The sequence below is a fragment of the Camelus ferus genome, chromosome 9 (genome assembly GCF_009834535.1).
Source record: "Camelus ferus isolate YT-003-E chromosome 9, BCGSAC_Cfer_1.0, whole genome shotgun sequence".
NCBI classification, from domain to species: Eukaryota; Metazoa; Chordata; class Mammalia; order Artiodactyla; family Camelidae; genus Camelus; species Camelus ferus.
Window position 1 is genome coordinate 74,003,720 of NC_045704.1, and position 13,233 is coordinate 74,016,952.

General features: G+C 33.7%; 1 long non-coding RNA gene across 45 annotated transcripts in view; it reads left to right on the forward strand.

The window, feature by feature from the left end:
* LOC106730695 overlaps positions 1–13,233 on the forward strand; it is a 427,796-nt gene that overhangs the window by 220,552 nt on the left and 194,011 nt on the right. For 36 of the 45 annotated variants that reach the window (XR_004322743.1, XR_004322741.1, XR_004322724.1 and 33 more), the window contains 2 exons: positions 7,447–7,550; positions 9,241–9,403. The exons of 4 other annotated variants lie outside the window; for them this stretch is intronic. This is a non-coding gene — a long non-coding RNA (uncharacterized LOC106730695). Of the gene's footprint in view, positions 1–7,446; positions 7,551–9,240; positions 9,404–12,427; positions 12,604–13,233 lie in introns of all 45 variants that reach the window. 5 more of the 45 variants (XR_004322727.1, XR_004322713.1, XR_004322726.1 and 2 more) reach the window with 3 other exon arrangements.

Here is a 13,233-nt window from a genome sequence, read left to right on the forward strand (position 1 = left end):
AGTTTACAAGATATATTTATATATTTATTTTTGTCTAAACTAGGACAGCAACATTATCAGATTGCATTTTGCATTTTGCAGAGCAGTCAGGTTGGCAGTGGTTATTGGATGGGTCAGAGGCAGAAAGTCTTTTTTTGGTGAGAGAGGATGAGAGAGCTTCACCTAGGTAATTATAAGGTGAATAAAAGGAAAGTCAACAAGTCCTTCAAGCTTATTTTATTTGAAGGAAATTGTAAGTCAAATAGGACACCTGGTTTGGGTTTGGCCAAATGAGTAAATGATTCTCTTATTCACAAATAGTGTGATATTCTTCCTCATTTGCCCAAGACTGCCCAAGTCCTCCTGCGTTGTCACAGCATAGGTATTAGTGACCCCTTCCACTCTCAAGTGTCTTGTTTTGGTCATTAGATCTTAGAGAGTAAGACTACAGAAGTAGAAATGGGTTTGAGGAAGAAAATAATAAACTATTTTAGGATATAGATTTGTGCCACGTCCAGTTGCAAATGATGATATTAATTTGATAAATGCTCCAGTATACTGTAATTAATTTGCCTATATTGATTATATCAGTTGGCTTGCATTCTGAAGAAGAGATTTGGTGCGTAAGTGGAATTGTTTGCTTTGCTTTGTTCCTTTGCTACTGGCTGCATCTTCAACTCTAACCAGCTACCTTGTAAATGTACAGAATTAGGCACAAGAGAGCTTGAGTTAGAATATATACATGGATTAGCACCAATCTATTACAATTCTTGAGAAAAGACCTCACAATCCAAAAGTTCCAATGGGGGTGGTCAGTAGCTGCTTTTGCAGGTGAAGTAAAGTGTACGTGCAGTGAACATATTTTTCTAAACCAAAACCTTAGATATTTGGTCTGATAAAATTGTTTTGTGATATTTTTCAATATAAATCACAGAAAATGAAGTAGAATTTAGACAGTAAAGTACTATAATTTCTGGAATTTTAATGATTTATATGGAAAAGGATAAAAATAATTTAAAAAATACATTTTTCTTAAAATATAGGAAGTTTAGTTCCCATAAGATTTCAGGATACTTTAGGACATACTATTTTATATATTACCTTATTTAATGAATACTTTTAATGTAAGTGATACTGATTTTCTTACTCTCATTTACCCTTTTCACATTCTGTTCTGACCTCTTCCACAGAATATAAAATGTAGCATATTAATTAAAAAATTATATATCTTTTCCCCTGGATTGAATTAAAAATATTTGCTTTGTTAGATTTCCTCCTATATTATGTATATATATTTCTTAGGGGCAAAATGACAAATTAAACCAGAATATCCTGAAAAGAAGCCATTTCTCTGTCAAATTCATCACTAAGCTTTGAGATGTATTTTTAAGTTTCAACAGCTATTTACCTTACAGTTTTATAAATGCTACTGCTATTTTCCAAAACAGTATTTAAAAAGTTACAGCTTTGCAAGTAACCTAAGAATTTTTTAAATGCAAGTACTTAAACATTCTTCCTAATTGTTGCTATGTACCAAATTACACTCTCTTAAAAACCTGATTATTCCAATGAAAAAGTAATAGACATCCTGAAAAATAATGCTAAATATTCATCTGAACCCCCAAATCATTGTGAATTAAATAGTGAACAAATGTGGGATAAATTCAGTTTCAGTGATAGATTATAAAAATAGTAGCTTACATATTTTTGGTTTTATAAAGAATGACAGAAAATTTCCTATGTGATTGATGGTGAATATCTTTAGTGTGTAGGAATGTAAGTTTAAGCTTCAAGAACCCACGGAGGTTGTGAGATGTTAGTCAGAGAGTACTAAGTTCCTATTATAAGGTGAATAATTTAATGTAATTTAATGTACAGGATAGTGATTATACTTTAACAATATTGTATATTTGAAAATTGCTAAGAGAGTAGACTTTAAATGTTCTCACCATAAAACAGAGAAACAAAACAGTAATTGTGTGAGCTGGTAATGTGCTAACTAACCTTATTATAGTAATCATTCTGCAATATATATGCATATCAAATCAGCATATTGTATACCTTAAACTTACACTTACTTATGTCAATTATATCTCAGTAAAGCTGGGGGAAAAGAGGCAACTCAAGTTATAAATAATGCACATTTGCTCATTTGAAAAAAAAGAATTCATGCATAGAGAATGTCGTGATTTATTCTTTAAAAGGAATAGGATCTATAAGTTGATACACTGTGGTTCTGAAAACAAAGCTGATGGGTAGATGGTGGGTACTATTGTACTGAGCGAAAAGGGCATTTCAGAATAGTAAGAATCAGAGAGAAGTGAGAAAGAACAGGCAGGAGAGAGCAGAGTGAGTTGACGCAGAAAAGGGAGGCAAAGAAAGTAGCATGAGAAAACACATGACAGGCAGGGCAGGAGGAAGCCAAAGAAACAATTGGACTGATACAGGTCTGGAAGAAGGGTGGGAAAAAACATAGAAAGTGTTGCTAAAGTGTGATTCCAGACAATAAGCAGTGGAAAAACCTGCTTCAGAAATGAAGAGATACACTGGTCACATTTTTAATGTGGGCTTTATTCCAGTTAAGATGGTAAAATAAGATCCCTGTAGCCAAAATTGAGCTCTCTAGGGGGTTATATGATTGAAAACTACACTTCCCTTAGAAACGAAGAGAATTCCTATTATATGAGAAAGGCACATATATAGAACATGCCTAGCTCTTCTTCCCTCTCTTTTCCATAGCAAATCTCACAACACTTCTCATTACAGGGCTTTGGAATGGCCACTGCCGACCAAAGTTGAAGCATGTCCAACAATGTATTTCCCTTATATATGTTGAATCTTTAAGCTTGCACTTGTGAAGGTAACATAATATAATTAAATTACATGGCTAGAAAGGCATCAAATAACACTGGGCTCCTGACCTGCCCACAATAATAGAATCTTTGCTTTAGAACCTTCCCAAACTTTGATCTACAGCATGGCTGGAAACAGAACCACTGGGAGAGGTTTTAAAAAGCAGGGAAAATTCTTAGGTCCAACATTTGGGCATTTTGAATCTCTTTTTTTTAAATTTTCTCAATTGACTTTCTAAGATGAGAGTTATGAGTTGAACTGTGTCCCTCCCAAATTAATACAATGAAACCCTTTCTTCCATTACCTAGAATGTGACTGTATTTGGAGATGGAGCCTTTAAAGAGTTAGGTTAAAATGGGGTCATAAGGGTAGGCTCTAATCCAACTTGACTGATATCCTTATAAGAAGAGAATTAAACACAGACAACACATACTGAGGGATGACCTGTGAGGGCACAGAGATCTTAGGTCTCAGAAGAAATCAAGCCTATGTTGATCCTAGAATTCTACCCTCCAGAATTGTGGTACTTTTTAACAGAAACCCTAGTAAACTAATACAGTAAGAAACATTTCCTAGTTCAACACATCACTTTAAAATGCAGAGATTTTCACTGACAAACCACTCCGCTTTTAAATAGGTTTATGTATTCTGCCTTCCCCTACTCCAAGACTATGTTTTAGAGGTAAAATTGTCATAAAATCAAGCCAAGACTTTATCAAAGGCTTTGTTTTTGAATGACACGTGTAGCGGATGTTTTTATTGTTGGAGTCGCCCATCAATACTACATTTTCTGTCTTTGTCTGTTGTATATCGTGAATTAGCAAAGCATGATCTTTGTCTCCATTTCATTGCATATGTATTTTTACAAAAATATAATGCATAGCATGTTTTACAAAAAAATTTCCTACTTACTTTCCTGTTCATCTTATCCAAATATATTTCATTATACTTTATCTTGCTAATGATTTTCACTAAGTATAATTTCTTTTTATATAATACTAGAATTACTTCCTACCTTTCTTTTGAATTATGTATTACTTTGTGTTGCTTTTGAAATCTGCTGTTTTCACATTTTGTATAATTTCATGTTTAACATCCATATTCTTCTTTGGTGTATAGACATCTGATGATATAATTGTTTCTGGTTCTCTAATTATACTTTTAAGTGAATTAATGGGAAACTTGTTCATTGTTAGGATTTTAAATTTTTTACAGCCCCTTCCTTCCATTCCCACGTCGTTAGTGAAGTTCTATATAGTACAACTTTCATGCATATATCTGAATATATTTCTCCCTTTAAAATCAGGTCTACAAATATTCAGATCAAAAAATGTATTCTTCATAATAATTTTCTCAATAACTTTGGGGGGATGAGTGTCCTCATCCTTATTTTACAGATATGAGAATGTGGTAAAGATAATAGATTTATGTCAAAGAGTGGAATTACTCCCCAAAACTAGGAGTAATAGCATTTAAGAATCCTAAAGAAAGATAACAGTTTAGCAAGGCACATATGTCTCAATTGGTCATATCCGTGAATCTACAAAGATTTTTTTAAATTAAAAAACAATATTTTTAGTGACATCCATAAACCATACCAGCATCTTCCAGTTTATTTTCAAACAGGAAAGATAACCCAATATCCAACGAGACACAGATGTGTGTGCATGTCTATGCATTCAGACGCATGTGAACTACAATTTTTAAATTCTACATCTTATAAGTACAATTGCAAATCACTCTGACAGTAACATGTTTGGGTTTTGAACCATCTACCATGCTTGTTTACCTGCTGAATATGTGATTAGCCTTCAAAACTCAGACTGAGTATCATCTTTTTTTATAAAGCTTATACTGACTGTCCCTTATTATCGATGACTACTACTTTCTATGTGAAACTTTGTGTTGGTTTTGAACATTTGATCCTGTTGCCTGTATTTATTTTCAAGACTGTGTTTTTTTATTAGACCATAAAATCTCCTTGAGTGTAAGAGCTTATTCATCTTTATGTATTCAGTATTTAGCACTACGTTTGGCAAATAAGTACAAAGTAAGTGTGTTGGATTAAAGAATAGATGTATATGAAACAAAGTCTTTGGATATGAGCCACAGGACTATAGTTTTTGCAGGGATCAGACAATCTAAAAATTGTGTGCTTGCATTTTTGCATTGAAATTGAAGTACGCTAATGCTCATAATTGTTGAGAGATGGAGCAGGGCTATTAGAAATAATATTGAGTATAATGCATATGGATCATACCTCATTTTTATGCCCCAGTGCCTACTACAATAGCAGTAAGTGTAAATGAGTAATGGATAAAAAAGATGATTGATGTGTTTATTTATTACTAAGAAAATAGGAACAGTTACAGCTTTGTCTGAGATCATATGGAGTCTTAATATTTCTGAAATTGCTAGAAGTGTTAAATAGCAAATATAGAGTATGTATCCTGTGGATTTTTAAAAAATATATAAAATTTCTGATTGTAATAAATTGGTTTGCTTATTTCTCACTCGGGACAATCAGTACATAGGGTGAAAGAAAAATAATATATCTATTTGGATACTAATTGCATTTTCCTAAAAGAGCTAGAATTCTTTGCCAAGATTCTGAGGGACAGTAGTGTCACAACTAAGTATACATAAGGGCAATTTAACTGAAACATCTTCAGTATTTCTGATCACTGGTGATAATCTACTTGATTAATGAGCATCTGTGTCCTTGCTCAGTGCTCATGAGTGTTCCTTTTGCTTTGCTACACGATACAAGGGGATGACTTTTGCAGATGGAGGATAAATATTCTTCAGTCAACGATATAGAAAATGAAGTTAAAAAGGAAGGAGAAAACTTTGTAATACGATTGCAGCACATTTGCATTTCATCATCATTTACATGCTTCACTTTCTGTATATTTCTAACTAGCAATCTGTATTTCTGCCGTCAGGAATCTATGCATTGCAAACTCAGACCTGTGTGAAATGATGAAATTTTGCTTCCTAAATTTTAAATGCAAAATCTGGCATGCTTATTTGCATGTGAGGAAGTTTGTGGTTAAGCCACATTTCTCTTCACTGATGTTCAAAAACGTTTAATTATGAACCAAGAAAAATAAAATTTAAATAAATCAAATTGATACTTCTTTTTACACAAATTAGTTGCATTTTTGGTTGTTTCCTCCTATTTGCTTTAGCAAACATTGTTTCCTCACCATCTCCCATCCATCAGTCTCCAGTCTCTGCATTTGGGTCTCACACAGTCTGTAGCACCCTCACCCTTCTTTTCTTTACCATTCAAGTTCCCCATATTTTATAAGGTTGGACGTTTGTTTTTTTCTTCCCAAAAGCCTTTCAGAAATGTTTCAGTCCTACATACATTTTCTTTTTGCCTCTGCAGTCAGTCCTCCTTACTACTCCTTAGTTGTTCTAAATAAATGTGTATCTTATGTCTCTACAATAGTAATGAGGCTTTTAATGACAAGGGCTATGCCTTCTAATTTTTCAGTGTTTTAAGTTTAACTAAACTGAATAGAAAGAACAAGATTCAACAGATATTTTTGAACTGAAATAGATGGACCTTGAAAAATGCACTTTATATTAGAAAAGCTGTTATCAAAAGCTTTATGAAAAATGATTTAAGACTGAGGAGGGATAAAATTGTCATGGCAGCTTAACAGAGGCTACTAAATTGGGAGCTGCCGTTGTGATTACAGAAATTGCATACCCCGATGAGGAGGTTAATATAGAACACACTGTTTTGGTTATCTTTTGCTGAATAACACATCTCAAAACTTAAACTAACAACAGCCACTTGTTGTCTTTCGTGGTTTTATGATCTGTCTGAGTATGTTTGAGTAGATCTTCTGTTCCACGTGGCATTGACTGGGCCTGCAGTCACCTGGAAGCCACCTTTATTGAGCCACCCGAGGTGGCTGACTCGTGTGCCTGACAGTTCAGTAATGACTGCTGGCTGGGGACTCAGCCAAGCTTGTAACTTAAGGAGCCATAGTTCTCACCTGGGTGGCCTTTCCCTGTGGTTTTAGGGATAGTGGTGTCTCCCTCCCTCTTAGCAGAGGGGACTGCAATCTGCACCTTAGGTTTTCCACAGAATAACAATTATATTCTAAAACAGAGTGTTACTAGTGTGTAAAGTAGAAACCACAGATCTGTTAGGGGTTCAGCTTTACAAGTTACACAACATGACTGCCACCACATTCTGCTGGTTAAAGCAAGTAATATGGACAGACAAAGAGAAATAATAGATACCATTTCCTAATAGGAGGAACTTGCTGTCGTCCTTAATCAGAAACATCATCTCTTTGATTTTCAACTAAAATCCTGGACATTCACTAAATGACTACCTAATTAGCTGATACTTTGAAGTTAGGCTTTTCAACTTTAAAAAGTTAATGTAAATGACTGACCTGGATTCTCCATCTTGCAATGTTAAATTGCTCTTAGATGATTAAAATACTATTTTCAGCGACGAATATTTTGTAACATGAATATGGTTTATCCGATTTGTGTAAAACAAGTATAATTACCTCTCTTCCTACACTTGCACTATCATATATGTAACTTTTAATTTTTGGTCATCTTTTCACCCCTCCACTGAAGAAGACAAATGCCAGAGACTTCTTATAGATTGTGAATCCTGTACGGTGGTCCCAGACAGCTCGTCAACCAGCAGCACATATCTTTAAAAGCTAGACTGGTTTCAGGTAATTGCCTATGTTTTTGTGTCCGGTTTGATGGGCCGAGCTGACATTTTTTCTGAGATTCCCATGAAGTCCACTAAGGTGATTTGATGTTAATAGCTCTGTGAGTCCCTAAAATGTTAGGATATCATTGTATAGAAATCACAGAAAACAAAAAGCACCATCAGAAGGCTTCAGTGCTGAACTGAGAGTTAGCATATATTATCAGAGTTAGCAATATAAAGAAAATGGTTAATTATTTGTGGTTTCTTATAAAAAGACTACCATGGTGGCTGGACTTAGAAAAATAGCATTTTTCCATCAGCACCTATAAACCAAATACTATAAAGATTGTTTTAAATTTTCTTTCAGACTGACCTTATGACTTAAAATGTACACTTTAGAGAAAAATATACAAATAACTATATTATAATACTTATGTATAATTATAGGATATATTACTAGCTTAGGGAAACAAAAACACCTTATTAAACCTCTTTTATAATTCATACTACATTTTTATCATTTAGTTTTTTAAATCCTTCATTTGGAAATAAATTCAGACTTACAAAAAGCTGCAAAATTAGTCATAGTTTTCTTATACACCTGACATTCAGTCTCCCAAAATGTTAAAGTCTTACATAAACACAGTATGATTATCTAAGCCAGGACATTAATACTGATACAATACTGTTAAGTAATCTACAGGCCTTGTTTAAATACTATTAATTGTCCCAGTATACAATACGAGATCACAAACTGAATTTAGTTATCATGTCCATTTAGCTTCTTTTAATCCCAGAAAATTTCTTAAGTTGAAGTCATTGCTATCTGTGGTGAGAGAGTGAAAAAAAATTTTCTGAAAAGATATGCGACATTATTTTTTACAGCATTAATTCCCCTTCATGTATTAGGATCCGAAAAACCTTGCAAAATTGGGCTCAATTGCTTTTCAGTCCCCAAAATAGCTTCTTACAGATAAAAGATATCCAAGGTAATTTAACCATTTCAAGGACATAAGTTTGGCCACTAGATGACAATAGAGTCCTTTTCTATTTGTCAGGATTTCTTTCAGTCTTTCAGTTTAAGGACTACCACTGGTGGCATCTTAAGCAAAGGCTTTATAATATTCTAATACTATTTGGAGATGACACATTGTCTTATAATTATCTGTTTTCGTGTCTGTCTCCCCTGTTACACTGTGAAGTACCTCATAAAACTGGTCATCTCTTATTTATTCTTACATTCATGATATCCAATACTTCGGCCAATACATAATATTGTCAGTACATGCATAATATATGCATTGAATAATGGATATATACTCAATATATGTATCCATTATACCTTTAAAAACAACTGTCAAACAAAATAAGGATTAATAGTTGCCGAATGTTTTATGTATACTCTCTACCATTTCATGCTTTGTTTTTCAACAGAATTGAGACTTATCTTTAAACCTGAACTTTACAGACCGGTTTGGAGTTCTTTATTGGTCAGATGCTCTGGAAAACAATACTTGATAATTGTTGAGTCCTAGTATTGGAGGGTCTTTGACTCCTGCAATCCTCTTCATCATCTTTCAGCCAATGGTGACAATATAATCCAGGTTCAGATCAGTTAAATATAAACAGAAGTACTCTGTGGGCTGCTTGTGGCGCTTTTGCTTTTTAAGGTAGACTTCATCTTGTTCCGTTTTACCTTTCCATTGAAGTGAGTGCCATATTTATAATGAGCTTTATAACGAGCTGCTGCATCAGACATCTTGTGGATCATGGGAGACACGAGTGAAAGCCAGCTACAACAGTCAAGGTCATACGTCCATTTTTATCGAGCTACTGAAGAAATGACAGCAATTGCCTACATCTGGAATGTTTGTATGTGAGATAAATACAGCCCTGTATGTTTGTGCCGCTGTATCTGGGCTTTCTGTTTCTTAAAAGCTTGATTCATTCCAAAAGGATTAAAAATCTATAAGTAATTTGGAAGGAAACGCTTCTACTCTTTATTAGCCAGCCTTTAAATTCCATGAAGCAGCCACCATGTTTATCTTTACATTAACATTTAGTCACTAGTAGAAGGCCTTGTACATATTAGAGGGGTGAAAAATATTTGCTTAGTAAATTTGTGAATGAATGATTTCTGAAATTCCTAGGCAAAGCTTATTTTGAATTGAAGTATTCTCTTTTTAAGATTGCATTCTTACTCAGAAATAAATAAATTATAAGTAAATAAATAAATATTTCAGGAATCAATAAAAAATACAAAATGAAAAGACAACCTACTGAATGGGAGAAAATATTTGGAAATGATATGGCTGATAAAGGGTTATTATCCACATATATAAACAGCTTATACAACTCAACATGAAAACAAACCACCCCATTAAAAATTGGGCAGAAGAACTAAACAGACATTTTTCCGAAGGGGTAATGCAGATAGCCAGCAGCTCCATGAAAAGGTACTCAACGTTGCTAATCATCAAGGAAATGCAAATCAAAACCACAATGAGATATCACCTCACACCTGTCAGAATGGCTATCATCAAAAAGAACATAATTAACAAATGTTGGCAAGGCTATAGTGAAAAGAGAACACTTCTACGCTGTTGGTAGGAATGTAAGTTGGTACAGCCACTGTGGAAAACAGTAGGGAGGTTTCTCAAAAAACTAAAAATAGAACTACCATGACCCAGCAATTCCACTCCTAAGTATATATTTGAAAAAAAACAGACAAAAACAGTGATTCGAAAAGATACAAGCACCTCAATGTTCACAGCAACATTATTTACAGTTGTCAAAATATGGAACCTAAGTGTCGATCAACATATGAATGGATAAAGAAGATGTGGTATATACAATGGAATACTACTTAGCCATAAAAAAGAATCACATTTTGCCATTTGCAACAACATGGATGACTTGGAGGGTATTAGGCAAATGAAATAAGTCAGACAGAAAAAGAGAAATACTGTACAATATCACTTATATGTGGAATCTAGAAAATATAACAAACACTTGAATATAACAGAAAAGAAGCAAACTCACAGATATAGAGAACAAACCAGTGGCTATGAGTAGGTAGAAGGGAGAAAAGAGGAGCAATATAAGGGTGGATATTAAGAGGTACAAGCTATTAGGTATAAAGTAAGCTACAAGGATATACTGTACAACACAGGGAATATAGACAATGTTTTATAATAACTGTAAATCAAGTATAACCTTTAAAAATCATGAATCACTGTATTGTTCACCTGTAACATATATAATATTGTACAACAAATGTACTTCAATAAAACATTCATCAGAAGTGATACTTGCTTTTTAATTTTTTTCCTGCACATGACTTTAAAGATTGCCTATGGTCTACCAGTTATTTCTTGACTAATTAATAATTGTATATTCTGATTGAACTGTCTTCAGTAAATATAGTGTAGTGAAGCCTCCCATCATCTCTACACTGATAATAAATGATACCTGACTTTGTGGCTTAACCCAAGACTGTTGGGATAAAAATTCCAAACCATCTAGATTTATTAAATATTCCACTTATTAAGGGTGAGTAGAGCAGTTTTTCCTTTGTTATCTTTATTCAGAAAAGCTTGGTGCATGAAAGGTTAATAGGTAAAGCAGATATGGGAAGATATACGTTAGATGTTGATTCTGAGATGTGTTAGGGTAACAAAAGAAGCAGCAGAAAATTAAATGCTAGAGGAAGCATTTACCATTTTTTCTTGTATTCTTTCAATATACATTTATTGCACAAAATACATTTGACATTTTTCAGTGTCAACAAATCAAATAAGTAAGTTATAGTGCCTTTTAGGAGACTGGGCAATACAAAGTTCCCACTAGGTCAATAATTTTTTTTCTACAAAACAGGAGCTAAGTGCTAAGGTGCATGTAAGAATGGAAGCATACAACAGCCCAGTGCCATTCTGGTTGTTGGTCAATGCCAGTAAACAGACTACAGGAGGATGTGGGGAGGCTAAAAAACTGAACCAAATATGTAAACCAGAAGTTGGTGAGACAGAAACAGCATTCGAACTGCTTGATGGGACTTTCTATCTTATTACCTCTGATCTTTGAAGGATATTTAGACCCACCTAGTTAGATCTAGAGTGAATGTAACAGTTTTCCTTTCTTTTCTTAGATAAATGAATTGCTGAAAAATAAAGCATAATGAAGATTCTTCCCAGAATTTGTCATCCTGTTATTTGAATTTAATGACTTGTTTTTTAATAAAAGACATTTTTTAGATCAGTTTTAGAATTACAGAAAAAAGTGAGCAGAAAGTACAGAGTTCCCATATAATTCCTTGTTCCTACATGCAGTTTTTCCTATTATTAACATCTTACATTAGTGTGGTACCTTATTACAATTGATAGAGCCGTATGATACATTATTATTAACTAAAGTTCATCATTTATACTAGGATTCACTTTTTGTGTTGTACCTACTGTCTGAGTTTTGACAAACGTGCAGTGACATGTGTTCACTATTACTTTACCGGATGGAACAACTTCATGTTCCCCAAATCCACTGAGCTCCACCTGTGCATCTCTCTCTGCATCTCTCTCTACCTCTCCCTCTGCAGCCCTGGCAACCACTCATCTTTTTACTTTCTCTATAGTTTTGCCTTGTTTAAAATGTCATATAGTTGGAATTATAGAGTATATAAGCTTTTCAGATTGGCTTTGACTTCCTTCACTTAGCAATATGCATTTAAGTTTCCTCCATGTCTTTTCATGACTTGATAGCTCATTTCATTTTAGTGCTGAATAATATTCCATTGTCTGGATGTACCACAGTTTATTTATCCATTCTCCTACTGAAAGATATTGTTGAGTGCTTCCAACTTTTGACAATGACAAATAAAATTGCTATAAACCTCTTGCACAGGTTTTCAGGTGGCGTATGTTTTAAAATCCTTTGGATAAATATTGAAGAGTGCAGTTGTTGGATCATACAATAAGAGTATATTTAGTTTTGCAAGAAACTGCCAAACCGTCTACACTTTTGCATTTCCACCAGCAATGAATGAGAGTTCCTGTTGTCTACATCCTGGCCAGAAGTTGGTATTATCAGTGTTTTGTGTTTTAGCCATTCTAACAGATGCATAGTGATAACTCATTGTTATCTTTGTTTGTAATTCCCTGGTATGATGTTGAGCATCTTTTCATATGCTTATTTGCCATCTATATATCTTCTTTGGTGAGTTTTCAGAACTTTTGACCAGTTCTTAAGTGGGTTGTTTTCTTATTGTTGAGCTTTAAGAGATCTTTATATACTTTGGATACCAGGACTTTATCAACTATGTATTTGCGAATATTTCCCCCCTCTCTGTGTTTTGTCTTTTTTGTTTTCTTATCAATGATTTATTCTTCAAGAAAATAAATTTGAAGACCAACAATATAATAATTTTAAGCTGTACTCATAATTTGTAGAGACTGTCCACAGTAATAAAACATTATGTCACTATAATTATTTATATGGCTAAGGAAATATAATAAATAATAAAATTAATAATCTAACTATTTCTGGGAAAATTATCTCCCATTATTTGAAATAATTTCTGAAAAATTGTGTGCTTTGTGGTATTGATGGCTATTGGTATTGTTGATTAATAGAGGTAAAGACGTAAGATGCTTCTAGGGTTTATTAGAATATAATGTTGTCATAACTGGAAAATGGTTTGTAACTGTGAA